This window comes from Taudactylus pleione, unplaced genomic scaffold (genome assembly GCF_031769625.1).
Source record: "Taudactylus pleione unplaced genomic scaffold, aTauple2 ptg000990l, whole genome shotgun sequence".
Taxonomy (NCBI): Eukaryota; Metazoa; Chordata; class Amphibia; order Anura; family Myobatrachidae; genus Taudactylus; species Taudactylus pleione.
The window spans coordinates 848,420-862,644 of NW_028285391.1; the positions used below are offsets into that span (position 1 = coordinate 848,420).

Genomic DNA, 14,225 nt, shown 5'->3' on the forward strand with positions numbered 1-14,225 from the left:
TCCCCCTCACCCTCCCTGTAACCCCCAATCAGAGTCCCCGTCCTCAGCCTCCCTGTAACACCCTTCAGTTTCCCTGTCCTCAGCCTCCCTGTAACACCCTTCAGTTTCCCTGTCCTCAGCCTCCCAGTAACACCCCTCAGAGTCCCCGTCCTCAGCCTCCCTGTAACCCCCTCAGTGTCCCCGTCCTCAGCCTCCCAGTAACACCCCTCAGTTTCCCCGTCCTCAGCCTCCAAGTAACACCCCTCAGTGTCCCTGTCCTCAGCCTCCCAGTGACTTCCCTCAGTGTCCCCGTCCTCAGCCTCCCTGTTACCCCCTCAGTGTCCCCGTCCACAGCCTCCCTGTAACCTCCCTCTGTGTCCCTTTCCTCAGCCTCCCTGTAACTTCCCGCAGTGTCCCCGTCCTCACCCTCCATATAACCCCCAAGCAGTGTCCCCATCCTCACCCTCCATGTAACCCCCAATCAGTGTCCCCACCCTCACCCTCCCTGTAATACCCAGTGTCCCCACCCTCACCCTCCCTGTAATCCCCAATCAGTGTCCCCCCCTCACCCTCCCTGTAACCCCCAATCAGTGTCCCCACTCTCACCCTCCCTGTAACCCCCAATCAGTGTCCCCACCCTCACCCTCCCTGTAACCCCCAATCAGTCCCCACCCTCACCCTCCCTGTAACCCCCAATCAGTGTCCCACCCTCACCCTCCCTGTAACCCCCAATCAGTGTCCCCACCCTCACCCTCCCTGTAACCCCCAATCAGTGTCCCCACCCTCATCCTCCCTGTAACCCCCACTGTCCCCACCATCACCCTCCCTGTAACCCCCAATCAGTGTCCCCACTCTCACCCTCCCTGTAACCCCCAAGCAGTGTCCCCTTACTCAGCCTCCCTGTAACCCTCCTCAGTGTCCCCGTACTTAGCCTCCCTGTAACCCCCCTCAGTGTACCTGTCCTCAGCCTCCCTCTAACCCCCCTTAGTGTCCCCATCCTCAGCCTCCCTGTAACAACCCCTCAGTGTTCCAGTCTCCAGCCTCTCTGTAAATCCCCTCAGTGTCCCTGTCCTCAGCCTCCCTGTAACCCCCAATCAGTGTCCCCACCCTCACCCTCCCTGTAACCCCCAATCAGTGTCCCACCCTCACCCTCCCTGTAACCCCCAATCAGTGTCCCACCCTCACCCTCCCTGTAATCCCCAATCAGTGTCCTCACCCTCCCTGTAACCCCCAAGCAGTGTCCCCACCCTCACCCTCCCTGTAACCCCCAAGCAGTGTCCCCACCCTCACCCTTCCTGTAACCCCCAAGCAGTGTCCTCACCCTCCCTGTATCTCCCTCTCAGGGTCCCACCCTCCCCCTCCCTGTAACCCCCAATCAGTGTCCTCACCCTCCCTGTAACCCCCAATCAGTGTCCCCCTCACCCTCCCTGTAACCCCCAATCAGAGTCCCCGTCCTCAGCCTCCCTGTAACACCCTTCAGTTTCCCTGTCCTCAGCCTCCCAGTAACACCCCTCAGTGTCCCCGTCCTCAGCCTCCCAGTGACTTCCCTCAGAGTCCCCGTCCTCAGCCTCCCTGTAACCCCCTCAGTGTCCCCGTCCTCAGCCTCCCAGTAACACCCCTCAGTTTCCCCGTCCTCAGCCTCCAAGTAACACCCCTCAGTGTCCCCGTCCTCAGCCTCCCAGTGACTTCCCTCAGTGTCCCCGTCCTCAGCCTCCCTGTTACCCCCTCAGTGTCCCCGTCCACAGCCTCCCTGTAACCTCCCTCTGTGTCCCTTTCCTCAGCCTCCCTGTAACTTCCCTCAGTGTCCCCGTCCGCACCCTCCATATAACCCCCAAGCAGTATTCCCACCCTCACCCTCCATGTAACCCCCAATGAGTGTCCCCACCCTCACCCTCCCTGTAATCCCCAGTGTCCCCACCCTCACCCTCCCTGTAACCCCCAATCAGTGTCCCCACCCTCACCCTCCCTGTAACCCCCAATCAGTTCCCACCCTCACCCTCCCTGTAACCCCCAATCAGTGTCCCACCCTCACCCTCCCTGTAACCCCCAATCAGTGTCCCCACCCTCACCCTCCCTGTAACCCCCAATCAGTGTCCCCACCATCACCCTCCTTGTAATCCCCAATCAGTGTCCCCACCCTCACCCTCACTGTAACCCCCAATCAGTGTCCCCACTCTCACCCTCCCTGTAACCCCCAATCAGTGTCCCACTCTCACCCTCCCTGTAACCCCCCTCAGTGTCCCCACCCTCACCCTCCCTGTAACCCCCAATCAGTGTCCCCACCCTCACCCTCCCTGTAACCCCCAATCAGTGTCCCCACCCTCACCCTCCCTGTAACCCCCAATCAGTGTCCCCACACTCACCCTCCCTGTAACCCCCAATCAGTGTCCCCACCATCACCCTCCCTGTAACCCCCAATCAGTGTCCCCACCCTCACCCTCCCTGTAACCCCCAATCAGTGTCCCCACCCTCACCCTCCCTGTAACCCCCAATCAGTGTCCCCACCCTCACCCTCCCTGTAATCCCCAATCAGTGTCCCCACACTCACCCTCCCTGTAACCCCCAATCAGTGTCCCCACCCTCACCCTCCCTGTAACCCCCAATCAGTATCCTCACCCTCCCTGTAATCCCCAATCAGTGTCCCCACACTCACCCTCCCTGTAACCCCCAATCAGTGTCCCCACCCTCACCCTCCATGTAACCCCCAAGCAGTGTCCCCACACTCACCCTCCCTGTAACCCCCAATCAGAGTCCCCGTCCTCAGCCTCCCTGTAACACCCTTCAGTTTCCCTGTCCTCAGCCTCCCAGTAACACCCCTCAGTGTCCCCGTCCTCAGCCTCCCAGTGACTTCCCTCAGAGTCCCCGTCCTCAGCCTCCCTGTAACCCCCTCAGTGTCCCCGTCCTCAGCCTCCCAGTAACACCCCTCAGTTTCCCCGTCCTCAGCCTCCCAGTAACACCCCTCAGTGTCCCCGTCCTCAGCCTCCCAGTGACTTCCCTCAGTGTCCCCGTCCTCAGCCTCCCTGTTACCCCCTCAGTGTCCCCGTCCACAGCCTCCCTGTAACCTCCCTCTGTGTCCCTTTCCTCAGCCTCCCTGTAACTTCCCTCAGTGTCCCCGTCCTCACCCTCCATATAACCCCCAAGCAGTGTCCCCACCCTCACCCTCCATGTAACCACCAATCAGTGTCCCCACCCTCACCCTCCCTGTAATCCCCAGTGTCCCCACCCTCACCCTCCCTGTAATCCCCAATCAGTGTCCCCACCCTCACCCTCCCTGTAACCCCCAATCAGTGTCCCCACTCTCACCCTCCCTGTAACCCCCAATCAGTGTCTCCACCCTCACCCTCCCTGTAACCCCCAATCAGTCCCCACCCTCACCCTCCCTGTAATCCCCAATCAGTGTCCCCACCCTCACCCTCCCTGTAACCCCCAATCAGTGTCCCACCCTCACCCTCCCTGTAACCCCCAATCAGTGTCCCACCCTCACCCTCCCTGTAACCCCCAATCAGTGTCCCCACCCTCACCCTCCTTGTAATCCCCAATCAGTGTCCCCACCCTCACCCTCACTGTAACCCCCAATCAGTGTCCCACCCTCACCCTCCCTGTAACCCCCAAACAGTGTCCCCACACTCACCCTCCCTGTAACCCCCAGTGTCCCCACCCTCACCCTCCATGTAACCCCCAAGCAGTGTCCCCACACTCACCCTCCCTGTAACCCCCAATCAGAGTCCCCGTCCTCAGCCTCCCTGTAACACCCTTCAGTGTCCCCGTCCTCAGCCTCCCAGTAACACCCCTCAGTTTCCTCGTCCTCAGCCTCCCTGTAACACCCTTCAGTGTCCCCATCCTCAGCCTCTCTGTAACCCCACTCAGTGTCCCTGCCCCCACCCTCCCTGTAAAGCAGCGTACACACTGGGCGATTGTAATCGTGCAATTGTTAATTTTCCAGTGCAGTGGGATAATGGACCTCATTCAGAGGCGGTCGGGGGGAGGACTACTACTGAGGGCACTGCATCGGGGGAGGACTACTACTGAGGGCACTGCATCGGGGGAGGACTACTACTGGGGGCACTGCATCGGGGGAGGACTACTACTGGGGGCACTGCATCGGGGGAGGACTACTACTGAGGGCACTGCATCGGGGGAACTCTACTGGGGGGGACCTCTACTGGGTACAACTTGTGGGGGGGGGAAACTACTACTGGGGGCACTGCATCGGGGGGGACCACTGCTGGGGGGGACCTCTACTGGGGACTACTACTGGGGTCACTGCTTCGGCGGGGACCACTACTGGGGACACTACTCGGGGGACCTCTACTGGGGGCACTGCATAGGGGGGTCTACTACTGGGGCCACTATAAAAAGGGCACTGCTGGGGGAATTGAATAGGGCGGGACTACTACTGGGGACACTGCATAGGGGGTACCACTACTGAGGAAACTGTATAAGGGGCACTACTGGGGGCCTGCATAAGAGGAACCACTATTGGGGGCACTGCATAGGGGGGACTGTATAAGGGGCACTGCAATAAAGGTGCATATGAAATGGAAAGGAATGTTCAGAGTGACGAGAAAGGGGTGAGTGTCATGTTGAGTGACCGCACCCCTTGTGTCCATGCCCATTTTTTGGCATGCACACATAGGTGGGGTGGGGGCTCCATTTTTCAATTTGCCCATGGCTCCAAATACCCTAGTTACACCACTGGTGCCTAACCCTAAACCCCCTTTCCCGCACCCTAAACTTAATGCTCCCTGGTGGATGCCTAACCCTTACCCCCCCCCAACCCTAAACCTAACCCTCCCAGGGGGTGCCTAACTCTAACCTCATCCCCCAGGTGGTGCCTAACCCCACCTTCCCACAGCGTAATCCTAACCCTCCCCGGGGGATGCCTAACCCTAATTTCCCTCACAGTGGTCCCTAAACCTAACCCCTCATCCCTGGGCTAATGCTGATACTTACCCATATCCTTCGTTCCAAATCTCTGCGGTTGGGATAATGGCGTCTGCATTTTGCTGGGTATATTGGCAGCTGGTGGCCCATCCATATAAATATAAATGGCATGAGAAACCTTATTTGAAAATGTATGTAGCTGTAGGGGTCATTATGCCTTATAATGGGTTGGGTATGAAATCCTCACAGCCAGAATCCTGACACCCATAGGAATGCATGGTAAGTATTTTCCCATCCCCTACCCTAACACTCCCACCCCGGTGCCTAACCCTAACCTCCCCCCTAGTGCCTAAACTTAATCTCTCCCTCCCCGTACCCTAAACCTAACACTTCCTCCCCGGTGCCTAACCCCAACCCTCCCCCTAATGCCTAACCCCACTACCTAACCCTAACCTCCCCTAACACCCCAATACTTACCTTTGGGATGTCAACAGTCGGGATACTGGTGCCGGGATCCTGACCTGTCAGGATTTCAGCTCCAGTATTTAGACCATCGACATCCCAGGGAATAATACTAATGATCCCATTTGAATGTATATATCTGGTTTTTTTTTGTTATATAACAGCTTCATAATGGGGATAAGGTGCAATCAGGGAAATTACTAGAATCTTCAGGGAGACAGGGAGACTGCTGCTATTTCAGGAAGTCTCCCCGACAATTAGGGAGAGTTGGCAAGTATGGCTAGTTTAGAACAAACAGGGTGGGTGCCGCACAGAACCTATTCATATTATAAGTCAATAATTACAGACCAACCATATATTATCTCAGTACTTATATTGTATCATGACTCTTTGTTGGTGGTGCTCCCAAAGCCCAGGAAATAACATATACCAAAAACAAAGTAAACAAGACGGGCTTGTCATTGGGGCGCTCTTTACATTCACATATATAAAAAAATAACTTTTAAAAATGTTCCTTAAAATTCTGTAGATCTCCTTGGAAAAACAAAATTGAGTGGATGTAGATAGTCAGATCACTACAGTATAGCAATAAATTCACTAATAACGTATTTCTATATCTTACTGACTATGTATAAAAATGGCTATCAGTAACCCTGCGATTCCCAGACTCTAAAGTATTATCATGTGAACAATATGCTGTGTTATTCACTTTGTCCCAATCCACCTCTTATCTACCTACAGCACCTGGTATTCCTAGGCGGTCACCCATCCAAGTACTGACCAGGCCCAATGCTGTATGGCTTCCAAGATCAGACGAGATTGGGCATGGCTGACGGTTCTGATCCAGACAGCAGCAGCCCGACAGAGGAGGAAATCCTGATCGTCCAAGGTAAGTATAAACTAACCTAATTTTTCCCCCTAACCCTCCCTTAGGGGTGCCTAACCCCACCCCACCCCCCCAAGTGCCTAACCCTAATTCCCCCTGTAAGTGCCTACACCTAACCCCCCCTTCCCCGCGCTCGGCGCCCGGCTTACCTTCGATCGGGGTTGCGTGGCATCGGTCTCCCAGCGTATGTAAAATGAAAGGCCTCGGGGTCTCGACGCCTGTCATTTAACCCTTGCCGGGATTAGACAGTCGGATTCCATCCGTCGGCTTCCCTATCCAGTATGGTATGGCTGTAGGTCTGATATTATTCTGAGAGAGCCTGGATGCCCTGGTGTATACACAGCAACATATCTGTAGGACTATCTCACATGAGTCCGCTTTGTTCAGAATAATACAAAATCAAAAAAAGTATAGCACAAGCACTTTATTTGTGTGGAAATAAATCTTAGTGCTTATGCTTAGGTCAAGTATCACGTATGTGAGATATGAAATCTGTACAGTGCAAGGTTACATTTTATACCTGTGTTTCTGCATCTTGCAGCAATCAACATTTATTCATTTACATAGATACCCATCTTTCCATGCCCTGACAGACTAAGGGCCTGATTCAGACCCGGACGCAATGCTGCGCTCGCTCACATTCAGCGATTTGTCGCAAACTGCACATGCGTATAAGTAGCAGTGCGCAAACCGGTCAGTGCGATGGGAAAGTGCTCGCCCGTAGCCTGCAGACGGGCCGCTACTTTGAGTGACAGATAGTGCCGTTTGTGGGTGGTAACAAGAGAAGGTGCTTGTGAACAGGGGAGTGGAGGTGCGAACGCAGACGTGTCTGACCGTGTTGCGGTGGGGAAAGGCTACCACAAGCGCTGCGAGCAGCTCCGATGGCTCTCGATGTTCCTGATTAATCCTACAACTGCCGGAGATGACGTGTGTTGCGAGTGGCAAAGGGGCGTCTTTATACAGGTGCGAGCGCATAATCCCGCCGCCCGCTAATACTTAGTGGGCATCTACACGCAACGCACCATTTTAATATCCGGACCCTTTTTGCTGGCGGGCGATCGCAAATTGCGTCCGGGTCTGAATCAGGCCCAAAGTCACGAGTTTGTTGATCTGTTACTATATCATGTGGGTGTTAAAAGTCCAATATTATGACCCCCTATATGCTGTATGTGTTGTGTTTTTCTCCCCTCTTAGAGTGGGGTGTTCTAGTGAATGTCAAGGATATAACATTTATCCTGAAAATAGGTGCAAATAAACCTCCACATCACATATATGCTCTTACAGAGTAACTAATGACAGGCATTTATACACCAATGAATATAATGCAATCCATTTCTTTAAGGTCACATTCAGCATGGAGTAATAAAGATCTCCACACTTTTGAAGCAGAATAAATAGGTTTAGAAAGAGGGAGGGTATAACCATGGTACATCCATACAGCACAAAACGGGATGAGTGTTTTAACTACCAAATATTAAAACCACATGAGTTTCCACAGTGTTGTGGAGCTGGGTGCCCGCCTTCACATTGAATCAAGTTGCAGACACTCACAGCATTAGTCTGCCTACGACAGTACACACATGCGTTTCAACCTCGACAGCTGCACTGACACGGTGGTCAGTCAGCTGTAATACATACGGTATCCGGGTTACATGATCTGGAGTCTGATCCGTACACTGACCAGATCTCCGTTGATATGTGGTGTGGGGGGTGCGCGTTTCGCCTCTAAGGTGGCTTGTTCACCTCTCCATAGCCGTATTGCACACGGGTGACTCCTTTTAAGCTGAGTTACAAATGATTAGTGGGCGTGTCACCTGACGTCATTAGGCTGGCTATAGGCTACTGTCAGGTAGAGTTCCGCCTCTGGATTTGTCATTGCAGTCCGTCAGAATGACATGGATTAGAAGCCCAATAAACTCATTAGGAAGAAAACGGTTTGATCGTTCTGATTGTTATAAAATTGTTACAAAAAAATAAATATCAACCGATAAATTTGAAACAAAATGAAGCACAAAAAAGCGTTTGTCTCCCTAAAGGACCACAGGAATGTGTCCAAGACTGTGTTCTCAGGAAAACACACCGGCAAATCTCAGCTAGATCATGCCTAATATAGAAACACAGGCTTTACACAATAAGCCAGGAAATACTGAAAACCTGGCCCAGATTCCAGAAAAAAAAAAGTTTTATTTATTTTATTAACAAATTATAAGTCCAGAATGAAAGTGGTTTCTTATAAAGTAAAAGATATTGCCCTAAAAATAATAAAAAGTTAATGTAGCAGCCAGGGAAATCCTAAAAACTTTAGTAAAGACCCTGGCCACAATAAAACTTTAAAATTGAGAGAGATCACTTCGATCTGTCCCTGGATAATGATTAGGTGTCCTGGTTAGAAGTGCATATGATACACTAATGGTAAATGCCCTAGAAATAACAAAGTGGCAGCCAAAGAAATCCTGAAAACCTGGCCCATAATAGAAGAACACTGGACATATTAAAACTTCAAAGATTGAAAAATACCACTTTGGTCTATCTCCTTCTGTGATTCAGTGGCCTAATTATAAGTACATACAATAAAGTGGTCCCTGTAATATATAGAGATTATGTATTCAAACCAGTGCTGGAAGTGTGCCGGTATGAAATGGTATGTCATACCGGCACTTCACTTTGGCACCCGGCGCTGGGACTGTTACTGCCCCAGCGCAAGTTAACAAGCGGCTGCGCCTGCGCTGCCTGTTGACTCTTGGTTCCGGCCATGAGCCAATCATGGCTCGCGGACCGGTGGCCAATCAGCAACAGCGGCAGTGGCATATTGAATTTGGCGCCGGCCGCAAGTGAATTAGGGTCAGCATATTGAATTTGGCGCCGGCCATAAGCCAATCAGGTGCGGCTACGTGGCCGTCCCTAATTGGCTGGAGCTAAATTCAGTATGCTGCACCGACGAGTGAGGAGAAGAGGCGGGAGCAGCGTTGGTCAGCAGCGCGGCACTGCTGTGTGCTGGAAGATGACATGGAGGTGAGCTGGTAGCTGTGGTGTGAGGGCAGGTGAGCGGGTAGCTGTAATGGGAGGGCAGGGTAGCTGTAATGGGAGGGTATGGAAGCTGTAAAGGGAGGTCAGGGGAGCTGTAATGGGAGGTCAGGGGAGCTGTAATGGGAGGTATGAGGGCAGGTGAGCTGGGAGCTGTGCTGTGAGGTGGGAGGGCAGGTGAGCTGGGAGCTGTGCTGTGAGGTGGGAGGGCAGGTGAGCTGGGAGCTGTGCTGTGAGGTGGGAGGGCAGGTAAGCTGGGACCTGTGAGCTGTGCTGTGAGGTGGGAGGGCTGTGAGCTGTGCTGTGAGGTGTGAGGGTGGGTGAGCTGGGAGCTGTGCTTTGAACTGGGAGGGCAGGTGAGCTGTACTGGGAGGGCTGGAGAGCTGGGAGTTGAGGTTTGAGGGCTGGTGAGCTGTGAGCTGGGAGCTGTGATGGGAGCTGGGAGCTGTGATGGGAGCTGGGAGCTGTGTTGTGAGCTGGGAGCTGTGATGTGAGCTGGAAGGTGTGAGGACGGGTGAGCTGGGAGGTGTGAGGGCAGGTGAGCTGGGAGCTGTGAGGGCAGGTGAGCTGGGAGCTGTGATGTGAGCTGGGAGGTGTGAGGGCAGGAGAGCTGGGAGCTGTGATGTGAGCTGGGAGGTGTGAGGGCTGGTGAGCTGGGAGCTGTGATGTGAGCTGGGAGGTGTGAGGACGGGTGAGCTGGGAGGTGTGAGGGCTGGTGAGCTGGGAGCTGTGATGGGAGCTGGGAGCTGTGATGGGAGCTGGGAGGTGTGATGTGAGCTGGGAGCTGTGATGTGAGCTGGGAGCTGTGATGTGAGCTGGAAGGTGTGAGGACGGGTGAGCTGGGAGGTGTGAGGGCAGGTGAGCTGGGAGCTGTGAGGGCAGGTGAGCTGGGAGCTGTGATGTGAGCTGGGAGGTGTGAGGGCAGGTGAGCTGGGAGCTGATGTGAGCTGGGAGGTGTGAGGACGGGTGAGCGGGGAGGTGTGAGGGCAGGTGAGCTGGGAGCTGTGAGGGCAGGTGAGCTGGGAGCTGTGCTTTGAACTGGGAGGGCAGGTGAGCTGTACTGGGAGGGCTGGTGAGCTGGGAGTTGAGGTGTGAGGGCAGGTGAGCTGTACTGGGAGGGCTGGTGAGCTGGGAGGTGTGATGTGAGCTGGGAGCTGTGATGTGAGCTGGAAGGTGTGAGGGCGGGTGAGCTGGGAGCTGTGAGGGCAGGTGAGCTGGGAGCTGTGATGTGAGCTGGAAGGTGTGAGGGCGGGTGAGCTGGGAGGTGTGAGGGCAGGTGAGCTGGGAGCTGTGATGTGAACTGGAAGGTGTGTGGGCGGGTGAGCTGGGAGGTGTGAGGGCAGGTGAGCTGGGAGCTGTGAGGGCAGGTGAGCTGGGAGCTCTGATGGGAGCTGTGATGTGAGCTGGGAGCTGTGATGGGAGCTGGGAGCTGTGATGGGAGCTGGGAGGTGTGAGGGCAGGTGAGCTGGGAGCTGTGATGTGAGCTGGGAGGTGTGATGTGAGCTGGAAGGTGTGAGGGCAGGTGAGCTGGGAGCTGTGACGGGAGCTGGGAGCTGTGATGGGAGCTGGGAGCTATGATGGGAGCTGGGAGCTGTGATGGGAGCTATTATGGGAGCTGGGAGCTGTGATGGGAGCTGTGATGTGAGCTGGGAGCTCTGATGTGAGCTGGGAGCTGTGATGGGAGCTGGGAGCTATGATGGGAGCTGTGATGGGAGCTGTGATGTGAGCTGGGAGCTGTGATGGGAGCTGGGAGCTGTGATGTGAGCTGGGAGCTGTGATGGGAGCTGGGAGCTGTGATGTGAGCTGGGAGCTGTGATGGGAGCTGGGAGCTGTAATGTGAGCTGGGAGCTGTGATGGGAGCTGGGAGTTGTGATGGGAGCTGGGAGCTGTGATGGGAGCTGTGATGTGAGCTGGGAGCTGTGATGGGAGCTGGGAGCTGTGATGGGAGCTGGGAGCTGTGATGGGAGCTGGGAGCTGTAATGTGAGCTGGGAGCTGTGATGGGAGCTGAGATGGGAGCTGTGATGGGAGCTGGGAGCTGTGATGTGAGCTGGGAGCTGTGATGGGAGCTGTGATGGGATCTGGGAGCTGTGATGTGAGCTGGGAGGTGTGATGGGAGCTGGGAGCTGTGATGTGAGCTGGGAGCTGTGATGTGAGCTGGGAGCTGTGATGGGAGCTGTGATGTGAGCTGGGAGCTGTGATGGGAGCTGTGATGTGAGTTGGGAGCTGTGATGGGAGCTGTGATGTGAGCTAGGAGCTGTGATGTGAGCTGGGAGCTGTGATGTGAGCTGGGAGCTGTGATGTGAGCTGGGAGCTATGATGGGAGCTGGGAGCTGTGATGGGAGCTTGGAGCTGTGATGGGAGCTGGGAGCTGTGATGGGAGCTGTGATGTGAGCTGGGAGCTGTGATGGGAGCTGGGAGCTGTGATGTGAGCTGGGAGCTGTGATGTGAGCTGGGAGCTGTGATGGGAGCTGGGAGCTGTAATGGGAGCTGGGAGCTGTGATGGGAGCTGGGAGCTGTAATGGGAGCTGGGAGCTGTGATGGGAGCTGTGATGTGAGCTGGGAGCTGTGATGGGAGCTGGGAGCTGTGATGGGAGCTGGGAGCTGTGATGTGAGCTGGGAGCTGTGATGGGAGATGGGAGCTGTGATGGGAGCTGGGAGCTGTGATGGGAGCTGTGATGTGAGCTCGGAGCTGTGATGGGAGCTGGGAGCTGTGATGGGAGCTGGGAGCTGTGATGGGAGCTGTGATGGGAGCTGGGAGCTGTGATGTGAGCTGGGAGCTGTGATGGGAGCTGGGAGCTGTAATGGGAGCTGGGAGCTGTGATGGGAGCTGGGAGCTGTAATGGGAGCTGGGAGCTGTGATGGGAGCTGTGATGGGAGCTGTGATGTGAGCTGGGAGCTGTGATGGGAGCTGGGAGCTGTGATGGGAGCTGGGAGCTGTGATGTGAGCTGGGAGCTGTGATGGGAGATGGGAGCTGTGATGGGAGCTGGGAGCTGTGATGGGAGCTGGGAGCTGTGATGGGAGCTGTGATGTGAGCTCGGAGCTGTGATGGGAGCTGTGATGGGAGCTGGGAGCTGTGATGGGAGCTGGGAGCTGTGATGGGAGCTGTGATGGGAGCTGGGAGCTGTGATGTGAGCTGGGAGCTGTGATGTGAGCTGGGAGCTGTGATGGGAGCTGGGAGCTGTGATGGGAGCTGGGAGCTGAGGTGTGGGGGCAGGTGAGCTGTGAGGGGAGGAAGTGGAGGTATGGAATTATAAGGGGGGCTCAGGATTGTGCCTGCCTAAGTAAAGCCCCCCTGATATTTCCATACCCCCGCTTCAAAATTTCCACTTCGACCACTGATTCAAACTATACATTATCCCAAACAAGTGATAACAGCAAATATGTGAAGGATAATCATTTGAAAAGAAGATTTCCCTCCTAAATATAAAAAGTATTGATAAAGTATAATTAATGAAAGGTTCTCCTCTGTGAAGAAAAATAACAATTGCTTAGACTGCCAATAGTGTCATTAACCAGTGACAGAATGTAGCTAGAAATACCATAGGATTCAAGGAGATCCTGAAAGCCTGGCCCATATCTAAGAGAAACAATGTACATATTAAAACTTCAGAATTGGGAGGAATCAATTTGATATGTCCCCTTCTGATAACTATGAGTACAAACACATACAATATTATAGTTCATATCATAAAATATAGATATTACATAATTGGGCTGTGTTCCCGTAAAGTGATATCACCTAACATGTGAAATAATGGTCCTAGACAAGGGGTATCGTCCTCCATTGTACTAGTAAAGTATAGAAGGTGTTCCCAGAATAATCATAAGTGATACTCTATAGAGAAAAATGACAGATACTATGATTATATACAGTGGCGTATCTATAATGGGTGCAGTGTGTGCGGGGCACATAGGCCCCCGGGTCCAGGGGGGCCCCGTACAGCAACCACACTGCACTCATATTTTGTTTAAACTTACCAGTCCGAGGTCCCGCGTCGGGTGTCACTGCTGCGCAGAACACCAGAAAGATGGTTGCCACGGCCATTTTTTCCGGTGTTCTGCGTATGCACAGTAGACTCCTGGCAAACTCTAGTGCCCGGAGTCTACTAATGCTCCAGTGGCTGGCCAGCCGCGTCAGTCGCCTGCCAGCCACCAGGGAGAGAGGAGGGGGCCCCGCACGTGGAGTGCACACGGGGCCCCTCCTCTCTTAAAACGCCCCTGATTATATATAATGTCAAATATCAGTGACAAAGTGTAACTGGAAATTACCCTGTAAATTATATCAAAATGATACAATTAAGATAAGTCCCACATATGATAGTCACAAAAATGTGACAAGTAAGCACTAAGATTTATTTCCACACAAATAAAGTATGCTTGTGCTATACTTATTTTCATTTTGTATTATTCAAACATATTGCTGTGTATACACCAGGGCATCCAGACTCTCTCAGAATAATATCAGACCTACAGCCATACCATACTGGATATGCCCAATCTCGTCTGATCCTGGAAGCCATACAGTATTGGGCCTGGTCAGTACTTGGATGGGTGACCGCCTAGGAATACCAGGTGCTGTAGGTAGTCTTAGATAAGCGGTGGATTGGGACAAAGTGAATAACACAGCATATTGTTCACATGATAATACTTTACAGTCTGGGAATGGCAGGGATACTGATAGCCATTTTTCTACATAATCAGTAAGATATATAAATACGTTATTTTTGAAGTTATTGGTATACTGTAGGAATCTGACTGACTATCTATAAATGTTGTTCAATATTTTCGCCACATCCACTCAATTTTGTTTTTCCAAGGAGATCTGCAGAATTTTAAGGAAAATTATTCAAAGTTATTTTTTATACTGTATATTTGAATTTAAAGAGTGCCCCAACAACAAGCCCTTCTTGTTTACTTTGTTTTAAGTATGGCTAGTTATAAGGCCCTTCCTAAATTTCACAAGCTATGTGACAGATGGGCTGTTTCTC

At 53.3% G+C, this 14,225-nt stretch overlaps 1 pseudogene; it reads left to right on the forward strand.

Moving 5' to 3' along the window:
- The first annotated feature begins 13,702 nt into the window (after positions 1 to 13,702).
- LOC148454485 (5S ribosomal RNA) lies at positions 13,703 to 13,821 on the forward strand (annotated as a pseudogene).
- Positions 13,822 to 14,225: the final 404 nt, after the last annotated feature.